This window comes from Grammomys surdaster, unplaced genomic scaffold (assembly GCF_004785775.1).
Source record: "Grammomys surdaster isolate TR1022 unplaced genomic scaffold, NIH_TR_1.0 125946, whole genome shotgun sequence".
NCBI classification, from domain to species: domain Eukaryota; kingdom Metazoa; phylum Chordata; class Mammalia; order Rodentia; family Muridae; genus Grammomys; species Grammomys surdaster.
In genome coordinates, this window is record NW_021620768.1 from 2959459 (window position 1) to 2981326 (window position 21868).

General features: G+C 44.3%; 1 long non-coding RNA gene across 1 annotated transcript; it reads left to right on the forward strand.

Annotated features, from left to right (window-relative positions):
• Positions 1 to 6028: 6028 nt before the first annotated feature.
• On the forward strand, positions 6029 to 21707 carry LOC114608978. The gene is made up of 3 exons (XR_003709447.1): positions 6029 to 6107; positions 21390 to 21497; positions 21683 to 21707. It is a non-coding gene; the product is annotated as an uncharacterized LOC114608978 (long non-coding RNA).
• Positions 21708 to 21868: the final 161 nt, after the last annotated feature.

A 21868-nucleotide genomic window follows, 5' to 3' on the forward strand; every position in this document is an offset into this window, starting at 1 on the left:
CCTACCTCAGCCTACCTCAGCCTACCTCAGCCTACCTCAGCCTACCTAGGGTTGAGACTGCAGGCTTGGGCTATCATACCAAGCACATCAAAGATGTCTAGGGTCATCAGAGACTGCTGAGGCTAAGGGTAATTGTTCTGAAACAAACAAACAAACAAACAAACAAACAGAATATTTACTTATTAAGACACCTCAGCCCTCTTCCCCTGCTCAGTTCCCAGAATGTGGATGCCTCCTTCAGGCAGTGAGTGTTTTTACTCAGCTACATGCATGAGTAATGCGGGGGGGGGGGGGGGGCAGACCTCAGAAAGTTGGGAATTACAAGGAAAATCTAACTTTTAAAAGATGGTTTGGCTGTGTTAATAAGAACAAACCAGACTAAGGCAAAAGGCACTATAGGGACAGAAAGGGATAACTTTTCATTTAAAAAGTTATTAGAATATAAAATGTAATTCACTAAGTTAGGCCCGGTGCTATGATGGCCTGTAATCCCAGCTACTCGGCAGAAGCTGAGGCAGGAAGATCAAAGGTTTAAGGCCTGCTGGGGCTAAAGAGTGAGGTCAGGGGCAGTCTGGGCTATTTGAGCAGATTCTGACAAGAAATACAAAGAAAAAGGAGAGCTGGCAGTACAGTCCAGCAGTAGAGTGCCACCGGTGGTGGTGGATGTCTTTAATCAGGCACTAGAGGGACAGAGGCAGGTGGATCTCTAGAGTTCAGCCTGGTCTGAGATTGAGTTCCAGGATAGCCAGGGCTACACAGAGAAACCCTGTCTTGAAAAATAAAAACTAAAAAAGAAAGAAAGAAAGAAAGAAAGAAAGAAAGAAAGGAAGGAAGGAAGGAAGGAAGGAAGGAAGGAAGGAAGGAAGAAAAGAGGCACAAGGCCTGAAGTCCAACCCCTTGAACTACATTCAAAATATTTTTTTAATTCTCTAAAACTAGTAACACAGCTCTAAGCATATTCAGACTACAGGAAGTAGCCAGGCCTATTGGCACACACCTGAATTTCTAGATCTCTGGAGGCGGAGGCAGGAGGATCAAAGCACAAGGTTATCCTTGGCTACAGGAAGCCAGCCTGAAGTTCTTGACATTCTGCCCCTAATAAGTAAATAAACACATATTTAAGGCTGACAAATCTACTATGATTTTGGTAAATTTTTTTCAACATGCCTTTTTCTGTGAGTGGTGATTGAAATAGCATAAATCATTAAAGATATAGGATATATGAACCTCAAAATCACCACATTTTCACTAATGGACAGAAAACAATTTTGCATCTCATGAGAATATACAAATTTTTTTCACACACATATTCTATCAAGTGAACAACACATTTAAATGAAAAGTAATTATGAGAAGTATGCTGTGGTGACAAAGCATTACAGGAACGCTTAATTTTAAATCTCCACAGTTATGAAATAAATTTGCTTTCAGCTGTTTTTAATGTGTGGTATTGGAAACTGAACTCAAAGCCTTGTGTATACCTAGTTGCAGTCTACCACTGAATGGCACCCTTATCCTTGAGCATATTGTTTAAATAACTTATGAGCCCAAAAAGAAACCACAAAAAAGACCAAAGATTAAAAGAATACTACTTTTTAAGTAGAGAGTGAAAAGACACAAATGGAAGAAAAAGTACAGTAAAATCAACATAGAACACGTCTACATTCTATAAGGAAACTTATGTGTTTGTCTGGAGCTTATGAACCTGTCACAAAGCCTGCTTCTCACAGACCATGTAAGTCCTGCAGCTGTGCAATTCCTGGCTTACTAACTCTCCACTACTAGATTCTGGGCTGCAGACTAATTCTGTGTGAAGGCACCCTCACCTACAGCATTCTTTTCCTCCATCCAGCTTCACAGCAAGTCAAGCCACCTATGGAGAGTCTCTCTGCATCTGTAACCTGCTCCCTGGTACCAGGACTCAAGGAAAGAAAAGCTAAATCTCAGATCAGACACTGCTCAAGTTGTGCTCCCATGCAGCTCTCTCCAATCTCATGGTTGACTCCATGATCCCTGTGGCTACAGGGAGAGACAGACACCCTGCAGAGAACCAGCCTGAGTCTATAATCAGACCCTCAAAGCGTCTGGATTCCAGGAGAATGGCTTTTTTTCTTGAGTCTTCTGGGACATCAGAGGGGTGTTGGTGGCAACATATCTTCCACCTGTATAATGGGTACACCTTAACTAAATGTGCCCCTACCTCACACCTTCAGGGTAGTACACTACCCAGGAAGTTCCTCCCTTCTTCCTGATGCCCAGGAACCAGAGACAGCTTCACTCTATAAAACATACTTCTGCCTTCCTTTGAGACCTATAGGAAGCAATCCCTTACTCTGTCATGGGATCCCAAATTCTCATTAGATCCCCAGCCATTGACCAAGCCCCCTCAGTCAGTCAACAGGTTTTCCATCGCAGGAGTGAGGATTAAAAGAAAAGAGCCGATTAGACAATATTGCAGCATGACCCCAGCCAGTTCTGAGGCTGAAGGCTGAGGCGGGTTTATTTTTTCTCAATTTTCTTTTAAACCATTTTAATTACATGCAAGTATTTAGGTCAGTTCTAGGTTGAGGAACAAGCAATATGATAGCTGCAAATAGTCAAGGAACAAACAAGGCAATAAACAAAGTCCTGTGATCACTCTGGAGACCACTGTTTCTAAGGGCTCAAGGGGATGACAAAAATATCGGGATCCTACTTCCCTGTCCTAGCCCACAGTCATATTCATGCCTGAGGCCTACTTCTTTGTTTTAGCCTAAGACTTAGACTCCTGACTGAAATTATTTCTCTGCTTTAGCCTAAAATTAGATTCCTGCCTGAACTTACTTCCTTGTCATGGCCCAATGTTAGATTCCTGCCTAAAGCCCATTTCCTTGTCCTTGGCCAATGTCAGATTCCTGCTAAGCAGCCCCAAAAGCTCTCCACAAGCCATGTTGCTATCTGTTTGTCTGTCCACAACATTAATAACTCCTCTAATTAATCTCTTACCCAAAAGAAAAAATCCAAAATATTTCACCCATAGACTGTTGAATACTATGAAAGTAATGGCTCTCTCTTCTGCAAGTTTCTCTCCTTTCCTTAGTTTTTTGATGGTTCTCTTCTTTCTTGATCTCATGCTGGGAGGAAGGGGTCCAAGGGGTCCAATATGCAAAACTGGTCCAAGTAAATCTTTTCTGTGCTACAGTCTTCTCCCATCCTATCTTCTTGCTCAGCCCTGAAATCCATTTCACAGCAGAAGATTGTCAGCGACCTACCCTAAGTGGAAGAGACATTTAAAGGAAGACCAGTAAGGCCAGGATGGGGTTCCATCCAACACCTATGGATGCTCTGCCTCAACCCCAACATGAAAATTTCTGACAGCCAGCAATGCTGACAGCTGTTGAAGTGGATGCAAAAAGAAAGCAGGTGATAGATAACCTGCAAGATCACCATAGTAACCAGGAAAAGGAAAGCTTTCTTATAAGAGTCTTCACACAGCTATAGAGGTGGAGGCCTGCCCACATTCCTGTTAACTTTTGGCATCTCTCAGCAGGATTGTGATTCTTTCCCACCATGGTTGACAGTTCTTCCTTGATTGGTCCCTTTTTTTTCATATTATTTAAATACCCACACTCAGTCAATCAGAGCCCATAAACTCAGTTGAGTTGGCACCCTATAAATTACATGCACAGCCAGAACCACCACAGACTTTTTGAAGGAAGAAGGCAAGGAAGGGTTCAGGGTCCAGCTTCTGGCTCAGGCTGCGGGCTGGCCCCAGGTGCTACTGCTCTTTTCAGAAGGTAAAGACTTCAGGATATCAGAAAAAAAAAGACTGTCTTCAAGGCTCTCTGGGATGGACTTGCTAGAGATTCCATGTGCCTAAGGCTTCCGCCACCTGGGGCTTCCACTTGGAACAGGGTGCTTGCTCAAGCCAGCCTCACTCATTCCTGCCTCAGACTTCAACACTCTACACTTCAGCTCCAAACGGGAGTTTTCCTCTACTGCTGCTTGAGACAGAAGCTGTGCCTGCTGTTCTCGTTCTCCTATTGGTGATCTGAACACTTGTTCTTCAAGGCACAGCTCTTGGTTGGGACCCCTAAGCCTTCTGATAGCTTTCTCATTGCTATAATGGTTCTCTACTAGAATCCCACTGGTCTGAGAGGCCAAACCTGTTCATTTTACTTGTCAAGTCCCATGTGGCAATGTTTTAAAGCTGTTTTATTCCACTTAAGGTTGTTGATCCCGAATCAACAGTAAAGTACCTCTTATCTGTCCACTACATTCTTGGATGAGGGTGTGAAAAGAACCTGGCTGGAAACAGGAGATGTTCTCCACCACATTATTATTTCACTAACAAAAGTTAAGATCTGAGATATGAGAGACAACACAAATAGCAGCTAGTATGTGTTCTGTGACTGTTTCTGTGGAGACTTAAACAAAAATCTAGTCACTCCAGATAGAGGCTAAAGTAATGACTCCACCAAAGTCCAAATTGACAAACCAATGAGTTTACTGGGGTTACTTATAGGCGTAACAAATCAGTCAAAAGCTCATCCAGCACAGTCAACAAGTCAGAGCAGCCAGTTCTGTCTCTTTTCCCTCCTAAGCAATCTATTACTGCCTATGTAACTGCAGGGATGGCCTTATGAATCTTGTAAGTTTCAGGAGCTTCCTGAGCCTTACCTGAATCCTTTTTTCGATTTTTTTTCTGAGACAGGGTATCTGTTTAGCCCTGGCTTTCCTGGAACTCACTCTATAGACCAGGATAGCCTTGAACTCAGAGATCTGCCTGCCTCTGCCTTCCAATTGCTGAGATTAAAGGTGCACCTTACCACACTGGGTTTACTCCCTGAGTCTTTACAAGAGGAGGAAGTTGCTATGCAATATGGTATAAACATTTTCTATAAAAAAATCAATGATATGTTACAAAATGGACCATTAACATACCAAAGACCCATCAATCTTGCATCTAGATAAAAATACCAAGAAAAATTTTATATAGTGGTACCAGAAGATAGTGATCATAATCACACCTGGAAATAGAAGACTGAAATTATGTTTAAATAGTTAGAGAAGAGATACATAAATTAGCATGCATAATCAATTATTCTCTAGCAGTGAAATTGTGCAATATGCAATTTACTCAAGTTGCATGATAAGAGATGACACTTAACAAGTTTCTGAAAATAAAAGTCCCAGGCAATATATGTACAATTAATAAAAACGTGTTGCTTACTAGTAACATGTGAAGAGAAATGAAAGCAACGTAGTAGCTGTGTAAATGCAAATTCATGGTGGGAGTTACTACTACTGAGGTGAAGGCAACAGCAGAAAGGTTGGGACCACTTACAAAGTGATGAACAGCTCATTGGAAATATTTTAGTTCTTCTCGTGGGTGTCATGTTGTAGATGTGTTGGTTTATTTGATGAGTATGGGTGTTTTGCATGCGGTATGTTTACAGATCATACGTGTGCAATGCCACGTGGGGGCCAGAAGAGGGCTCATGGGGATTCTCTGGAATAACAGATGGTTTCGAGCAGACATGTAGGTGCTGAGAATCAACAGTGAGACTTCTGGAAGAGCAGCCACTGCTCTTAGCCCTGAACTATCAATCTAGCCTCCATTCTGTTGCATTTTCCTGCACCAACTTAATTAAAGCAGATCTTCAGAAGTCTATTGGCCACAGAACATTGACAACCAGTTCTGTGGCCTTCAGGTCCACTTGAAAAAGAAGATTGTATCTACACATAATTTCTCGGGTCTTCCGACCAAACCACATTATGGAGAGCTGGAGAGTAGAATCAAGGCCCTAAGAAAAACTGCAGTATCCTGACACCAAGTACCTGGTTCCCACCATTTGGGAATGTCCTCCTCACAAAAATGTCCTCCTCAGATGGTAAAAAACTGAGAGAGAAGAAGCCACAAACCCCTCATTTTCCAGGGGCTCAAACAAAAGAGGGATGCATCACATGGGCCTCCCTCCCACGCCGGCGCGCCAGTGATGTCACCAATCTGCGCCCTAGCCATTGATTCCTGACTGAAGGTGGGGGATTACGGGTTGGGACGAGCCGTGAAGGTCCGGCGCAGCCTTGGGCTCACGAGTGGGCAGCGTCCGAGGAGTCGCGCGCGGGTAAGAGGCTCCTCGTCCCACACTGGCCGCCGCCTCCGCAGCCTGCAGCACTGGAAAAGGAGACGCGGGGAGTGGCGGTGGAGGCGGCGGGCGCGGCGGGGCTGCGCGGATGCTCGGGCGCTCCTGCGGGCGTGAGCCGCTGGGTACCCGCGGCCCTCCCGCCGAGAGTCCCTTCCCCGCAGATGCGCGGCCCCGGAGCCTGGCCCCGGGAGCCAACCCCGCGCTTTGGCGTGGCTGGCACGGGGCCACAAAGGTGCCCGCCGTGGGTTCCCACGCAAGGTCGCGGGCACGGCGCTCAGCCTCGGGCTGGCCCTGAAGCAGGAGGCCTTGTTGCGTCACCTGTCTTTCCTTGGTCTGTTTGGCTCGGTTCTTGGGTCCTGCCAGAGGGTAAGGCGTTCTGCGTCGGTATCCGAGTCCCGGGAAGCCCGGCGGTGAGCTTTCGAACGCGTAGGGGGGAGAGGGCAAGGTGCAGTCAGCCTAGGGGCTGTGTCTAAGCGGCTGCAGAAGGACACCGGTACTCTGAGGCCTCCGACGCTGGCTGCAGAAGAGGGAGGACAGGTTGCTAGAGCAGGTCATTAGGGACGGAGGAACATCAAATTGTGGGCAGCTGAATGACGGTGCCAACTTATTTCTCTAGGAAAGAGGTCTTGTTCCCATCGTTTTAAAGGTCCTGAAAAACATCCATGTTATTTACAGTTGAATGCTTGCTGTATGGGAGGCAGAGAAGGACACTGAGGCGGGCATAAACGGTAGAATTAGGTCCACTGTTTCTCAGCAGTGTGACATTGCTCTCCGGTCTTCTCCTTTCGCTTATCTACAAAATGAAGATAATTATGCCTCCCTTGACTGGCTGTAAGAATTTAAAGTGGCTCGCTATGATTAGGGGCTGGCACGCAGGCATTTGTATTGCTGCTGCTGCTTCGCATCGGTGGTGTAGTTTCAGAGGCAGGAGATATTTGTGCTATTTTGGGTATCTGCTGTCCTGCCGTTGTTTCCCCGCTGTAGACTGCATAAAATTCTAGAGCTGAAACGAGATTAAGACTTCAATTTATTGTACTAATTATGCCTTCTCTTTTTTGAACGTTTGCTCCTGATACTGTGTCGGGGACTTCACATACACTAATTTATTTAACCCCGCCAGCAACCTAGTGCTGTAAGTACTGGTCCCATTTTACAGATGGCACAAGGTAAGTATTGGCCAGGATCCTAATACTGTTGAAGAGCTAGAGCTTGAAGCCAAACCATCAGGCTATGTATGTGGTTTGGGTCTTAATCTTTTTCAATGACTAGGGCTCTGGCAACGTGAAGGTATGGGCAGTAGGGGATGGAGCATTATTTCCTGTGAGAATAGCATTTAATTGTTGAAATGATTTGTCTTCTCTTATTTTACATCTTACCTAGTATTGTTCAGACATGAGCCAAGATTTAGCTTTTTTGTTAGGAGTGGAGGTGAAGGTGCCTGGGCTTGGGCATACTGCACTGGAATCCTGGGCAGACAGTAGGTATTTGATGACTGCTAGTAGAGAAGAAGAAAAGCCTGAGGCCCTGTTACTCTTGCCAGCAGGAGACCAATGCTTCCCATGAAGCTGCTATTTTTATACTTCACACACTGTCACACAGGATCTTACTGATTCATAGACTTAAAGATTTGAAACTCCCTTTTTGACCAAGGTTGGCATTATTATCTGTGACAAACTGATTAGAGTTTTGAAGTACGCCAACAGTCAAGAAGTTCTGTGACTGATGCTATGTCCCTTTTGCACAAGCTGGAGTCATCTGAGAGGAAGGAGCCTCAGCTGAGAAATGTCTCCATAAAATCATTTGTAGGCAAGCCTGTGGGGCATTTTCTTAATCAGAAATCTGAGCTTTGGGGCTTTTGCAGTGATCTCTTGAGCTACAGCAATTTGCTTTGCTGTGACTTCTGATAGACTTGACTTACTGGGCACAGCTGCATGAAAGCTTTGGCGTTTTTTCAAAAGCACCAGACGACTATTTGGCATCCAGGTTAAAAAGTTCTGTGACTGATGCTATGTCCCTTTTGCACAAGCTGGAGTCATCTGAGAGGAAGGAGCCTCAGCTGAGAAATGTCTCCATAAAATCATTTGTAGGCAAGCCTGTGGGGCATTTTCTTAATCAGTGATTGATAGGGAGGGCCTAGCCCATTGTGGGTAGGGCCACTCACTCCTGGGCTGTCAGTCCTAGGTTCTATAAGAATGCAGGCTGAGCAAGCCATGAGGAGCAAGCCATGAGGAGCAAGCCAGTAAGCAGCACCTCTCCATAACCTCTGCATCAGCTTCCATCTCCAGATTTCTACCTGAGTTCCTGCCCTGACTTCCTTCAATGATGAGTTGTGATGTGGAAATGTAAGCAAAATAAACCTTTCCTTTCCCCAAGGAGCTTTTGGTCATACTGTTTTTTATCACAGCTATAGTGACCCTAACTAAGTCAGATGCTCATCACTGTGGGAATGGAACTAACTTTAAATTATTCTTGGTGCGTTATATTAATTTTTTTGAGGTACTGGGGATTTAGCCTGGACCCTCACACATGCTAGGACACATGCTAGCATCCTGGGACACATGCTAGGCACTCTCTCCATCACTGACTGTATCCCTTGCTTCCTTACTTTTTCTTCTGAGAAAGGGTCTTTAATTTGCTCCTGCTGGCCTTGAACTCACAATCTTCTTGCCTTAGCCCTCTTCAGTAGCTGGGATTATAGACCTATGCTACAAAGGCCAGCTTTCTTTATGTTTTAAAGGAGATATTGTGTGCCACTTCTGTCTTTATAGTTCCGGATAGTAGGCTATGGGGCTTATATACCTCATCCATTTGAGACTGTGGTTTAGCACACATCTCTTTGTTCCTGAACCCAAGGAGCTCCAGTGGTTTTTCCATCTGCCTCTTCACTGGCTTTATCAGATGCTGGGAGAGACCTCTGACATCTGTCCTCCCTTGCTGTCTACACCCTTCCTTGCACAGAAAGTGAAGTTCTCTCCCTGAAAGAGAACATATTACTCCAGCTGCAAATCTCAGGAATCCGATGTAAGCTCCTTAAGTAAAAGATTTCCCTCCTTGATTGTTTCAGTTGGAAGTCCAAAGGTGAGCTTCAGACATGGCTAGCTCTTGGGGCTGAATGATGTCATAAGGACCCTCCGAGCCCTATCTTTCTCCTCACCTTTTTAGTTTATTGTTTCCTTTTGTTCTCCTATACACTAAAAAAGCTAAGACTACTGACTGCCATAAGTCATGACTTTATGGCTAGCTGACTTCTAGCATGGCAGACTACTCAGCGTGGACAGAAAGAGAGAGGTTCTGTGGCTAGACAGGCCACATCTCCTAGGATGGCAATACATATTGATTCTCTGTACCCATGGAGCAGGCAGAAGCAGCAGGTGACTGCTGTGGATACCACTGGTTTACAGGTATGTTCTCCTCTTGCACTTTTAAGGACCTTCTACGAGAGCCTTTGACCCAGAAGGAATCTGTCTGGTTTTGTTTGCTCACCGTACAATGGCTTTCGGTGGTAGCAACTGTCAGGTTCTTCTTATCTAGTCCATGCGTTCATACCTGCTCTTGACTATGGATGTAACATGACTAGCTGATTGAAGTTCATGCCTTTGCCTTTCCCAGGATGATGGTCCATGCTCTAGAATTTTAAGCTATAGTAAGTCTCCTCTGTGTGGCTTTATGTCAAGGTTTTGTATCACAGCAGAAATGGAGCTTGAACACAGCAGGTTATATTTCTGGGTTTATTTTCGCTTGTTTGTTTGTTTGTTTGTTTGTTGTCTGAGACAGGGTTTCTCTACTTACCTCAGGCTGTTCTAGAACTCACTCTGTAGACCAGGATGGCTTCAAACTCAAAGATCTGCCTGTTTCTTCCTCCCAAGTGCTGGGACCAAAAGTGTGAACTACCACCACCCAGCCTGTTCTTATTTTTTGAGGCAGGGTCTTAAAAATGTAGTACAAGCTAACCTGGAATACAGCAAGGACCCAGCTGGCCTGGAGTTTATAAAGATCCTCCTGTCTTAGTCTCCTGAGTGCTGGGATTACATGTACACCACCATGCCTCATCCTCGCTTCTGTGTGGGAGCTGTCTGCTTACTGCACCATTCTGTGTGGACGGAACACTGAAGAAGGGGCTTGTGCTTTACATCTCTCCCATCTTGGCATTGTCTGCCTTATAGACTGAAAACCACTCCACAGTGCATCTTTGCTTGTTTTCACTAGTCTCATTGATGAGAGCAGTGGGAAGGAGCTTCTTGTTTTCTCTGGGGCTAGGGTAGCGGTTGGCATCTAGCAGGTACCCAGTGAAGGGCTTAGTAAGTAACGAGATGAAAAAAGATGCTGCTGTGTTAATGAGGTGCCAGTGTGCTAGACAGATCATCTTATTATAAAGGTCTGGAACTCCATTCCGTAGAACATCTCAGGAAGGCAGATCTTTCTGCCCATGTGTTGGTTTGTCCTATAGACGTCAGGCCTATGGAGAAGCCAACTGGGAATTCTTCCCTGTGAGATAGCCTTTCAGAACATTACTGATCTGTCTGAGAAAGAGTCTGTCTCCATCATGTTACCCAGGCTGGCCTTGAACTCAAGTAATTCTCTTGCCTCAGCCTCTCAAGTCACTGGGACCACAGGTTGCATCACCTCACCTGGCTCCTTGCTGTACTTTGATAGGGTGTGTTATGGTTTTGTTTCTATCTCGAGGTCTTTCCTGCCTCCCCCCCTTTAGGATTTTAATTTTAAATATTTCCTCTAGTACCTAAAATGTGCCGGGCACTGTTATAACCCTTCAATTAAAAATAATAAACAAATCACACCAACTTATTCTCAAACTGCATCAAAGTCTCAGACTGGGCTTTAGGGGTCAATATTGTAAGCTTAAAAGTGTCTTGTCTTTTTAAAAGTCCAAAACACCCAGGAAAAAGCTTTCAAAGAAAAGAAGAGGAAAGAAAGATCTCCTTTAGAAAAATTATAGACTAGGGGCTAGAGAGATGACTCAGCAGTTCAGAGTGCTACTGATCTTCCTGAGGACCCAGGTTCAATTCCCACCACCCACAGGGGAGCTCACAATCCTCTGTAATTTTAGTTCTAGGGGATCTGATGCCCTATTCTCGCCTTTCTGCAGGCACCGTATGCTCATGGTGCACATACATACATATTTAGGCGAGACACTCACATAAGATTTCTCTAGATGAAGGAGACTTCATCTAGTTCATGTCTTCCTTCAGAAACGGCTTCCAGGAGCAGGCTGCTGTGTCTCTCCCACCCTCCTTAGGTTTTTACACTCAGCTAGCGTAGATACCACTAGAAAGGAGTTCACTTTTCACCTAACTGCAACTAAGCTGTAAGGGAACTAACCTTTTATACAGCCACCTTCAAGGGGTCTTAGCTACACTACTGCTCTCTCCAGAGTTGTGTGCCAGAGCCCTGTGCGGGGCAAGTTGACCTCCCCTGGGGCCTGCTCAGACATCTAACTTCCACACATTTAGGCTCTGGAGATCTCAACCATCTTCCTAGTTTTGTGCTCTTGATCACAAACCACCTCCCCCAATAATAGCAAAACTAGGGGAAATGCCTTTTTCTTTTAATTGTACAAAGAGAAAGTCTGATCTCAAGCTGGTGGGACAGGGCTGCAGCCCTGGTTACTAAGACTGCCTGCTATAACCCTACCTAGCAAGACCCTAATCTTTAAAACAAAGAAAAGAAAGGAAAAGTGAGGGTGAAGTGGGCTTAGGGATATAATTCTGTGGCACAGGCACTAGCTTAGCATGTAGGAGGTCTTAGGTGCATTCTCAGCACTGAAAAAGAGAAGGGTGGAGGTGCTTCTCATACATGGAAAGAGAATTACTGTTTAATGCACTGCCGCCAGATGTCTAAACTCCAGCCCCTCCAGCCCCTCCAGCCAGTTCTCTGCTGAAGTGTCATGTCCTACTATGCTTCTTAAAAGGGAACAAGGCAGGAGTGGCCCTGACACAGGATTCCTGGGATCAGAAGTGTTTTGGATAGTGGGGTTTGGGGCGGGAAGATTTAGGGAATATTTGCATATGCATAATGAGATATCTTAGAAAATGAGGCACAGAGTAGACACAGAATATCATTTATCTTTTCATACATGCCTTACACACACAGCCTGAATGCAGTGTCACAGCAGTTTTTCTAGTTTCCTGTGTGAAGCAGTTTCATGGTATAGAGTTTTATGCCTGTGGACCATGTCAGAGCTTAAAAGGCTTCTAGCTAGAGCATTTGCTCTCAGATATTTGGTCTGCTCAGCTCATACTCCCTACTGCCTTCAGCAATGTTGAACCATGCCTTGTGTGTATTCTAGTACAGCTTCCTCCCTGCCATACAGAGTCAAATGTTTACACTAAAAATGGGAAAACTTAAGACCAGTTTTTTAAATATTTGGTTTTAATTTATATTTCATTATGATTAAGTGAAGTTTTTTCCATATCCAACTATCTTTTTTGTATTCAAAATTCTTATTATTTATCTATTTGTTGTGCTTAAGTGAGTTTAAAAAATAAATTGTACAGATGCTCTACAGCAGTGGTTCTCAACCTGTGGGTCACGACCCCTTTGACAAACCTCTGTTTCCAAAAATGTTTACATTATGATTCACAACAGTAGCAAAATTACAGTTATGAAGTAGCAATGAAAATGACTTTATAGTTGGGGGTCACCACAACGCAAGGAACTGTATTAAAGGTCACAGCCTTGGGAAGGTTGAGAACCACTGCTGTAAAAGTATGAGTGTATTTGTTATAAAAGAAAAAGCAAGCTGATTTGCTGTGGACTTTGTTCCATAGTAACGTCTGTCTGGTTTGGGCTTTGGTATTAAGCATACAATCTCTATTTGGGATTGGGGTGTAGCTCAGTAGAGTGACCGCCTAGTGTGTGCACAGCACAGCCTTCATCCCAGCACCAGAGTAAACTCTTCTCATCCTTCTGAAGACAGATTTTGTCCGTTTGGGTTTTTTCTTTGTCTGTAAGCTTAAACGTGCCCCCCCTCCCCCTTTATTCTATTTTTAGTTTTTACATAATTTTTAAAAGCAGGTTTTGGTTTTATCTTAGGCTTTAAAAAGAAATTTGATGAACTTTTTAAAAAAAACAAGTGCATATGGTTCTGCCTGCACGTATCTGTTCAGCACATGCATGGCTGGTGCCCACAGAGACCAAAAGAAGGTGTTGGATCCCCCAGATCTAGAGTTACAGATGGTTGTAGCCACCATGTGTGGTGCTGGGAATTAAGTCCGGGTCCTCTGGAAGGAGAGCAGGCAGTGCTCTCAGTCACTGAGCCATTTCTCCAGCGCTTATCTAGTTAACTTTTTTTTAAAAATGTTTCACAAGGGGCTGAAGAGAAGGCTCAGTCTATGAGAACACTAGCTGCCCTTCAGAGGATGTGAGTTCAGAAAGCAGCTGTGGTGATTTGAATACGCTTGGCCCAGGGAGTGACACTGTTAGGAGGTGTGACCTTATTGGAGGAAGTGTGTCACTGTGAGGGTTGGAGTGGGCTTTGAGACCTTCCTCCTAGTTTCCTGGAAGTCAGTCTTCTCCTGTTTGCCTTTGAAACATGACATTGAACTCTCAGCTCCTCCTGCACCATGCCTGTCTTGACGTTGCCATGATCCTGCCCTGATGATAATGGACTGAACCTCTGAACCTGTAAGCCAGCCCCAACTAAATGTCCTTGTAAGAGTTGCCTTGGTCATGGTGTCTGTTCACAGCAGTAAAACCCTAATACAGCAGCATACATGATGGGCAGCTCATGACCACCTAGCACTCCAGCTTCAGAAATCAAGTGTCCTCCTTTAACCCCTGCAGGCACTGACAGTCCCTCCCTCCCTCCTTCCCTCCCTCCCTCTCCCTTCCTCTCCCTTCTTCTCCCCTCCTCCCATGTGCACGCACTTGAGTGTGTGTGTATGTGTGTGATACACATGCACAATTAGAAATAAATTACTCTTTAAGAATGTTAACTGAAGGTCTGTGCTTTGTTTCAACTATGCTGTTAGTGTTATATTATAAAACTGCTCTTCAGTACAGATGCTCCTGGCTTAGGCTGGTCTGGCTTGTGTGCCTTTTCACCTTCATTATGTATGCAAGCAAAGAGCATACACATCAATAGGAAGGTATTTCACAGTTGGATCTTTCCCCAGCCATGTGCAGTTCCATACTCTGGGAGTACCCAGCCACACTGTCCAAGGGACACAAAGGGCTTTTCACAGCTATGCTGGCTGCCAGGCTGTGGTATCAGAAGACTCTCCTTTTTAGTCGGTGGCGGATGTACTGGGATATAGCCCTACTGAAAGTCAAGGGTCATTCATACAGTCCATTATTTTAGTATTCTTAGGATTTCAGAAATTGCTACAGGAAGTTCTGTTTATGTGATTAGCTGGGCACTGGTTTAGCGCCCAGCATATCTGTTCGTGTGTAGGCACAATGTTCGGTTCAGCCCCTACCCATTCCTTCTCACATGCTCTTAAAACTCTGTTCTGAGATGATGTATGTGCTTGTATGTACAGATTTTATGTGACTCATCCTGTATTTTAACAGAAAATAAATGTGTTTAATTAGTAGCTAAATCAAGAAATAAAACATTTCTACTAGAAAATCATCGAAGCCTATGTCTAGTCACTACTCCTGAATACAACTGCAATTCTCATGTCCTTCACCAGAGAGTCCTAAAATTCCATGGAATCCATAATGGAATTATGGAGTGTGTATTTTTTTTGTGTTTCTGGTTTTTGTTTACTTCTTGTTTTGTTTTCTGAGATAGTTTGACATAGCCCAGGGTGACCTTGGATTTGTTATATACTAGGGATGACCTTGAACACCTGACTCTCCTGTCTCGATCTTCCAAGTGGTGGGATTATATGGGCATTTTTTTCTACCACACCCAGCTTACATTATTTATTTGGTATATAAAATATATATATATGCACACATATACATATATATATGGTATATATGTATCCATGTATGCTTCATGGTGCTTTGATTCCTGCACATAGGAAGCTGAGGCAGGTGGATCTCTATGAATTCAAAGCCAGCCTGATCTATGTAGTGAGATCCTGTCTCAAAATAAAGTTTAGAAACTGGAGGGACGGGGGTTGTTCATTAGGTAAAATGCTTGTAAAGGACCCTAGTGCATGGCCGAGATCAGAGCTGTTGGACACCGAGTGTCTACCTCCATTTCTTTCCATCTTGGTTTCTGAGACAGGATTCCTCATTTAACCTAGAGTTCACCAATTCAGTTGGCTGGTAGGCACCAGGGATCCCTGTCTCTCTCCCCAGTGCTGGAATTACAGATGCATACTGCTATGTCTAGCTTTTTATGTGAGTGCTGAGGATTCAAATTGAGGTCATTACACTTGTGTGACATGGACATGACCAACCAAGCTGTCTTCAGTGTTCCTTTGAATAGCCCTGAGGTTTCTGTTCAGCTGGAAGGGCATTTCGGTTGCTCCAGTTGGGGCTATAAAGAAAAAGTTTTAAGGCTGAGCGCTGTAGTGCTTTGACCCCAGAACTTGGGAGACAGATGTAGGTGGATCTCTATTGAGTTCAGCCTGGTCTACATAGTGAACTCCTGTCTCAAAATAAAATAAAGTTTAGGGACTGTGGTGCGTGTTCAGTAGGTAAATGTTTGCAAAAGTCCTTAGTTTGGTCCTGACAACCCAAGTTTAAAACAGAACAGAACAAATAAGTAAAAACCCCATGCCAGCATAGTAATGTACACTTGTAATCCCAGTGTTGGGAGATGGAGCGAGGAGGGTCCCTGTGGCATGATGGCCAGACAGCCCCACTTAATTAGTAAACTTCAGGCCAGGGAGAGACCCTCTCTTAAAGAAGATGGACTATGTCCCTAAGGTTGTTCTCTGGCCTTCAAACACACATAGGCACCCTCTCCCTACACACACGTGAACATTCATATACATGTGCACACTAAAGAACAATAAAGGTTGTAAACACATACAAGCAGTGGAAAAAGTTTTCATCTTAAGACATTTTTAAGGACGTAATTCAAGAGTATAGAGGCATGTGTGACCAGCTTTCCAGGTTGATTATCAGCTGTGTCATTGATTGCATTGTTTAGTTAGTTCAATGATTCAGTGATATAGTCACCTTATAATCATCATGAACTGAAATTACACACATGCTTAAGGCCTTTAGTACAAGTCCAGTTGCTTTGCAAAGCAGTTGGGTTTGTCAGTTTAACTTTAGAAGATCCTTGATTGTTCTTTGTTGTTGTTAAGTTTTATTCTATAAATATGGGTGTTTTCTCAGCACGTATTTCTGTATCTTAGGGTTTTCATTGCTGTGCAGAGATACCATGATCAAGGCAACTTTTATAAGGACAACATTTAATTGTTGGCTGGCTTACAGGTTCGGAGATTCAGTCCAGTATCATCAAGGCAGGAGCATAGCAGTGTCCAGACAGGCATGGTGCAGGAGGAGCTGAGAGTTCTACATTTGTTCTGAAGGCAAATAGGAGAAGACTGGCTTCTAGGCAGCTAGGACTAGGACAAGGTTCTTAAAGCCCATGCCCACACTGACAAACTTCCTCCAACAAGGCCACACCTCCTAATAGTGCCACTCTCTGGGCCAAGCATATTCAAACCACCTCAATCTACCTGGCACTCATGGAGGCTAGAAGAGAGCTGGGATGTAAACTCAGGTCTTCTGCAAGAGCAAGAGGTGCTCTTAACTTCTGAGCCATCTCTCCAGCCCCTCCTCCTCCCCTTCTTCTCTCCCCCTCTCCCACGTGTCTCTGTACATCAACTCATTGTGTAGCTCTAGCTGGACTAGAACTCACTGTGGAGACCAAGCTGGCCTCAGCTTGCTAGGTTTAATGGTCAGAGTCGTCATGCCCGGCTATTTTAATTTTGTTTTTGTTTTTTGTTTGTTTGTTTTGTTTTTTTGTAACAAGGTCTCTCACTATTTAGCCCAGGTTAGCCTTCCAAAGCTCTTCCAAGTTACTAGGATTAGAGTTGTGTGCCACAATGCTTACTGCTTCTCTTGACTCGATCACTATAAATATTCACTGGATGAGTGTTTGCTGAATACTTTCTATGTGCAAGGCTCTGTGCTGTATCATGAAAGTAAAAGCTCTCAGTGCACAAGCAAGCAGACTTGATCAATGAAATGACCATGTAAATGGTTGTAAGTACAGCCAGTAGTAGGTGTAAAAGTGCCCTAGGGTTGTGGGCACTATAAACTTTATATGCCCTCTCCCTGGTGTTGGAAAGGAACTACCAGAAAACTGGGGCTGGGCTTTTCAAACCTGAAAGAGTATGATTTGGCTCTTAGGCAAATAAGATGGAAGGTGGGCTAAGCCAACAGTATATAATGTGGCAGACATTGTTTTGGGCCTGAACCTTTATCCTAAGATTAATGGGTAACCTTCAAAAGACAGCAGTAACCCAATCAGATTTGAGAACACTTTAGAGGAGGCCAGGGGTAGGTTCCAGAATCAAAATTAGATTGTGAAAGTACTCATGGAGTCCCCAAACCAGTATTAAATATTCTCAGTTTTATTTTATTTTATTTTTTGACAGAGCTTGCTATGTAGCCCAGCCTGGCCTTAAACAATTGGCTCTATCAGTGTAGAGATCCTCTTAAGTGCTGGCATTATAGGTCTTGATGACACTTTATACAGGGCATGGCAGTTGCTTGGAGTATGTATTGGAAAACTGAGCGTGTGCGCTTTCCCAGCAAGGCCTGTGTGCCCCAAACTGCCATAACAAATACTGCAGACTGGTGACTCAGCACTGCAGATGCTTCTCTCTCGCTCTGGAGGCTGCTGGGTGTCACTGCACTGATGTGGGCTGGGCTAAGCTGCCTCTGTAGGGGGAAGTGCCTGGCCTTGCTTGTTCCTAGTGGCCACTGGCATTGCTTGGCTTGGGGCTGTGTCACTATAATCTTTAATGTCAGCATCTCAATCACTGTCCTCTGACTTCAGAGGATCTTCTCCTCCGTGTGTAGATGGAGATTTCTGTGAACTTGTCGATAGTGGAAAAGTGACATTTTAAAACGAGTTAGAAGGCCTGGTATGGTGGCACACACCTGTAATCCCAGCACTTAGGATGCTGAGTCCAGAGGATCTTGAGCAACACAGTGGAATCCTATTTCAAAGAAAATAAAGAAAAGAAGAGTTAGAAATGGCAGCGCCCTCTGCAGGGAAGACTGGAAGACTGTAGTGAGCCGGCAGTGGCTCTGAAAGGCCCACAGTAGGGAAGCGCTGGCCCCTCCTCACCCCCAGAGTTTCCTCCTCAGTCTCTGCTCTAGGACAGTAAGAGACAGCATCGCACATTACTTTAAATTCTATTTGGAAGATGGAATAAAAACTACTTAATTAAGGGCAGGGAGAAACAGGCAGAGGCATGCAGATCTCTTGAGTTTGAGGCTAGCTTGGTCTTCAGAGTGAGTTCTAGGATAGCCAGGGCTACACAGAGAAGCTGTCTCAAAAAAACAAAACAAGGAGAAAAAGTAAATTCCATGTATTGGTTGTTTTTGTTTTTTGTTCTCTGTCCTGGAACTCACTCTGTAGACCAGGCTGGCCTCGCACGCAGAAATCCGCCTGTCTCTGCCTCCCAAGTGCTGGGATTAAAGGCGTGTGCCACCACTGCCCGGCTGTATTGGTTGTTTCCTAAATTGGCTATTTTATGAATTGTCCATCTGGCAAATTGACTGTTAGCGACATCCACCTGCTTTCCAAGAAACACTGTAGTGCTCAGGGCCCAGCTGCTGTTGCTGGCCCCGTACAACACTTATTCCACAAGCTAAAGATTGGGCCATTATCTTGCAGGAGTTAGGACTAAGCAGAGCTCAGGCTGAGACCGAGGGAGAAGAGGAAGAAAAAACAATAGATCAGAATCCCTTACCTTGAGCCCTAACTCAGTGGAACCAGATGCGGGCCAATAGCTGAGTCTCTCTCTACTGGCCAGAGCCACCCCAGCAGCTGATCAAGTGCTACTCACAGGACTAAGCTTGCGTAGGACAAGCAGCTTGAGCACCAGACATAGAGCCATAGGGTTTATAGAATTACTCTGTGGGCTGCTCATGAAGCTAAATGTGCGCTGATGTGCTCGTGGAGTGTTCTACACAAGACTGTTAGCCATCGTTTTGACGATTGTTTTGGCATTGTTGTTAATACTATAACTGTATTGTGTAACCACTAAACTTACCTGGCGCACACATCTTTTCCTTTCATTTACTAGAGAACTCTGACTCAGTAATAAAAGCATGTCCCTTCTTCTGGAGACTTCTGTTTTAGGGGCGTACCCAAAACAATTCTTACTTCCTAGTAATTTCAAAATTAGAAGCCCATGGAAGGTAGAGGCAGGATGATAAGGGCTCAGAGTTGACCTCAGCTGTTTATGGAGGAATTCAAGGTGACCCTTTGTATGAGACCCTGTTTCAAAAACAAAACCAAACCAAAAGCTGGTTCTGGCTACTGACATCTATAGAATATCTCTCAGGGTCAATATAACTGCCTGACACCTCATTCTTCTGTCTCCTGGAAGCCTCCCAAATTATCTGAGCAAGTTAGACTGCTAGGGAAGGCCCTGTGAGTTTAGAGAGATGAATGTTTCAGGGCTAGAGAGATGGCTTAGTGGTTAAGAGCACTGACTTCCAGACGTCTTGAGTTCAATTCTCACCAACCACATGGTGGCTCACAACATCTGTAATGGGATCTGGTGCCCTCTTCTGGTGTTTCTGAAGGCAGCAACAGTGTACTCATATACATGAAATAAATAAATAAATAAATAAATCTTTTTTTTTTTTAATGACTGTTTTAGGGATAGTAGCTGTTTTGATAGAAAGAAAAACCAATGATAAATACTGAAGAGACTGGACATAGGTGTACACATCAATATCCCAACACTCAGAAGGCTGAGGCAGGAGTTCAGGACCAGCCTGGGGTAGATGCAAGTTCCTAGACAGCAGGGATATATACAATAAGACCTTGGGACAGGAGAAAAAGAACAGAGGCTAATAAATTTGTGCCTAGCGATACCACAGATTATTTTTCTTAGAAGCTAGGTTATAGGGTGGGATGTATGGCTTAGCGGTAGAGCATTCGCCTTAGCATAGGCAAGGCCCCTGGGTTCAGTCTCCAGCATTGATAAAAAGGGAAGGATAAGAACTTGAGTACATTTATATATGTAGCCTCTTAAAATAATGCCCTTGGGGCTGAAGAGATGCTCAACTGTTAATTGTACATGTTGCTCTTTCAGAGGACCTAGATTCAGTTCCTAAGCACCCACATCAGGTGGTTCACAACTGCCTATAACTCCAGCTTAGGGTCCGAGACCTCTGACTTCCAAAAGCACCTGGACTCTGTACATTTACCTCCCTCATGCACAGACACACATCGTTTACAGTCATTAAAATACTACTTAGCACTCAATAGCTCAGTGATTCACTACTTTCTCTGACAATACATTACTAGTTGTCAACATAGTATGTGGTCCCAGACAGCCCATTTCTTTCTCAGTGTCCCTGTGGGAACTGACACTGAAGGTGATGAGCAGGCACTACTGTACTGTAAAGGCAAATGATCCAGCTGTGGGTAGACAGTCATCTGTGTTCTGACACCTAGCTACTGGAAGTTACAGAATCAAGAACTGCTATCTCTCCACAAAGTCAGGTCAGACCAAATCTACAATAATCCAGTAAATAATCATAAACCCAGATAGGTAAAAGCAAGTCTGGGGGGACTGTGAGCCTGGCCACAGTAAAGCCAGGCTTCTGTGAGTGCCGAACAGGAGGTTGTGATTCCTTATTTTAGACATAACTGAGTTATTTAGATGGTGACTAATGAGTACCCCTCAGAGGTAAATACATCACAGGCTGAATTGAGGTTATCTTGGAACCTGGCAGGAGGCCCCCAAGCTCCTAGGGAAGTAAGCTGCTTGTAACAGGAATGCCACCTATTTGTTCCCAAGGCCCTCCAGCTGAGGGGAAAACCTGGCAAGGGTAAACAACCCCAGATTGCAGTGGAAGCAGAAAGCTGGCTTTCATTATGTGTACTTGTTGGTGTTTTCTGAACATTTCCGTAATAAACAATAATAAGCAGAACAGTGCAGATATTCATACCACCTAGTGAGCCTGAGAGATTTGAGACAGTTATCAAGGGAGTGAGACAAAGTTTATGAATGAGACTGTCTGCAGGTCCTCAGTGGCTGAGGTCTGGCAACAGCAGTGGTTCTTCCAAGGGATAAACTGATCTAGTCGGAAAGAAAGTTCTCTCTACTGAGAGCCCTTCCTGTGTTTGATTCACAGACGACTGAATTCACAGAGGACTGGGAGGACAGTTGCCTGCACCAGAATCACCATGAAAGTTCCTCTGGATTCTTCCTAATTATTTAGCAGGAAGGCAAGAAAGCAGAGGTAAGGCACCATGCACATGATGTGAACGGAGCAGAGAATGTGGGAAGGGGGCTAAAAACTACAGGGAGTGGGTTCTGTTTATTGCCTTTTAAACCTGTGGATTATAGCATGCATGCATGCACATATATGTAAACATGAATAAATCACCAGTGCATAACAGTTAAGCAAACATATTTCATACCCAGGTGAAAGTCAACTATCATTAGCCCCCAGAACATTCCTTCACCTTGGACTTGAACCTATCTTGTGCAGTACATGATTCAACCTGGTTTTGCGTGGTTTGGGACATGAGGTCTTCTTTTGGATTTGTTACATTATTTCCCATCTGCTGCGTGGCTGTAGTTTTTATTTCAATTGCTGTGTAATAATCT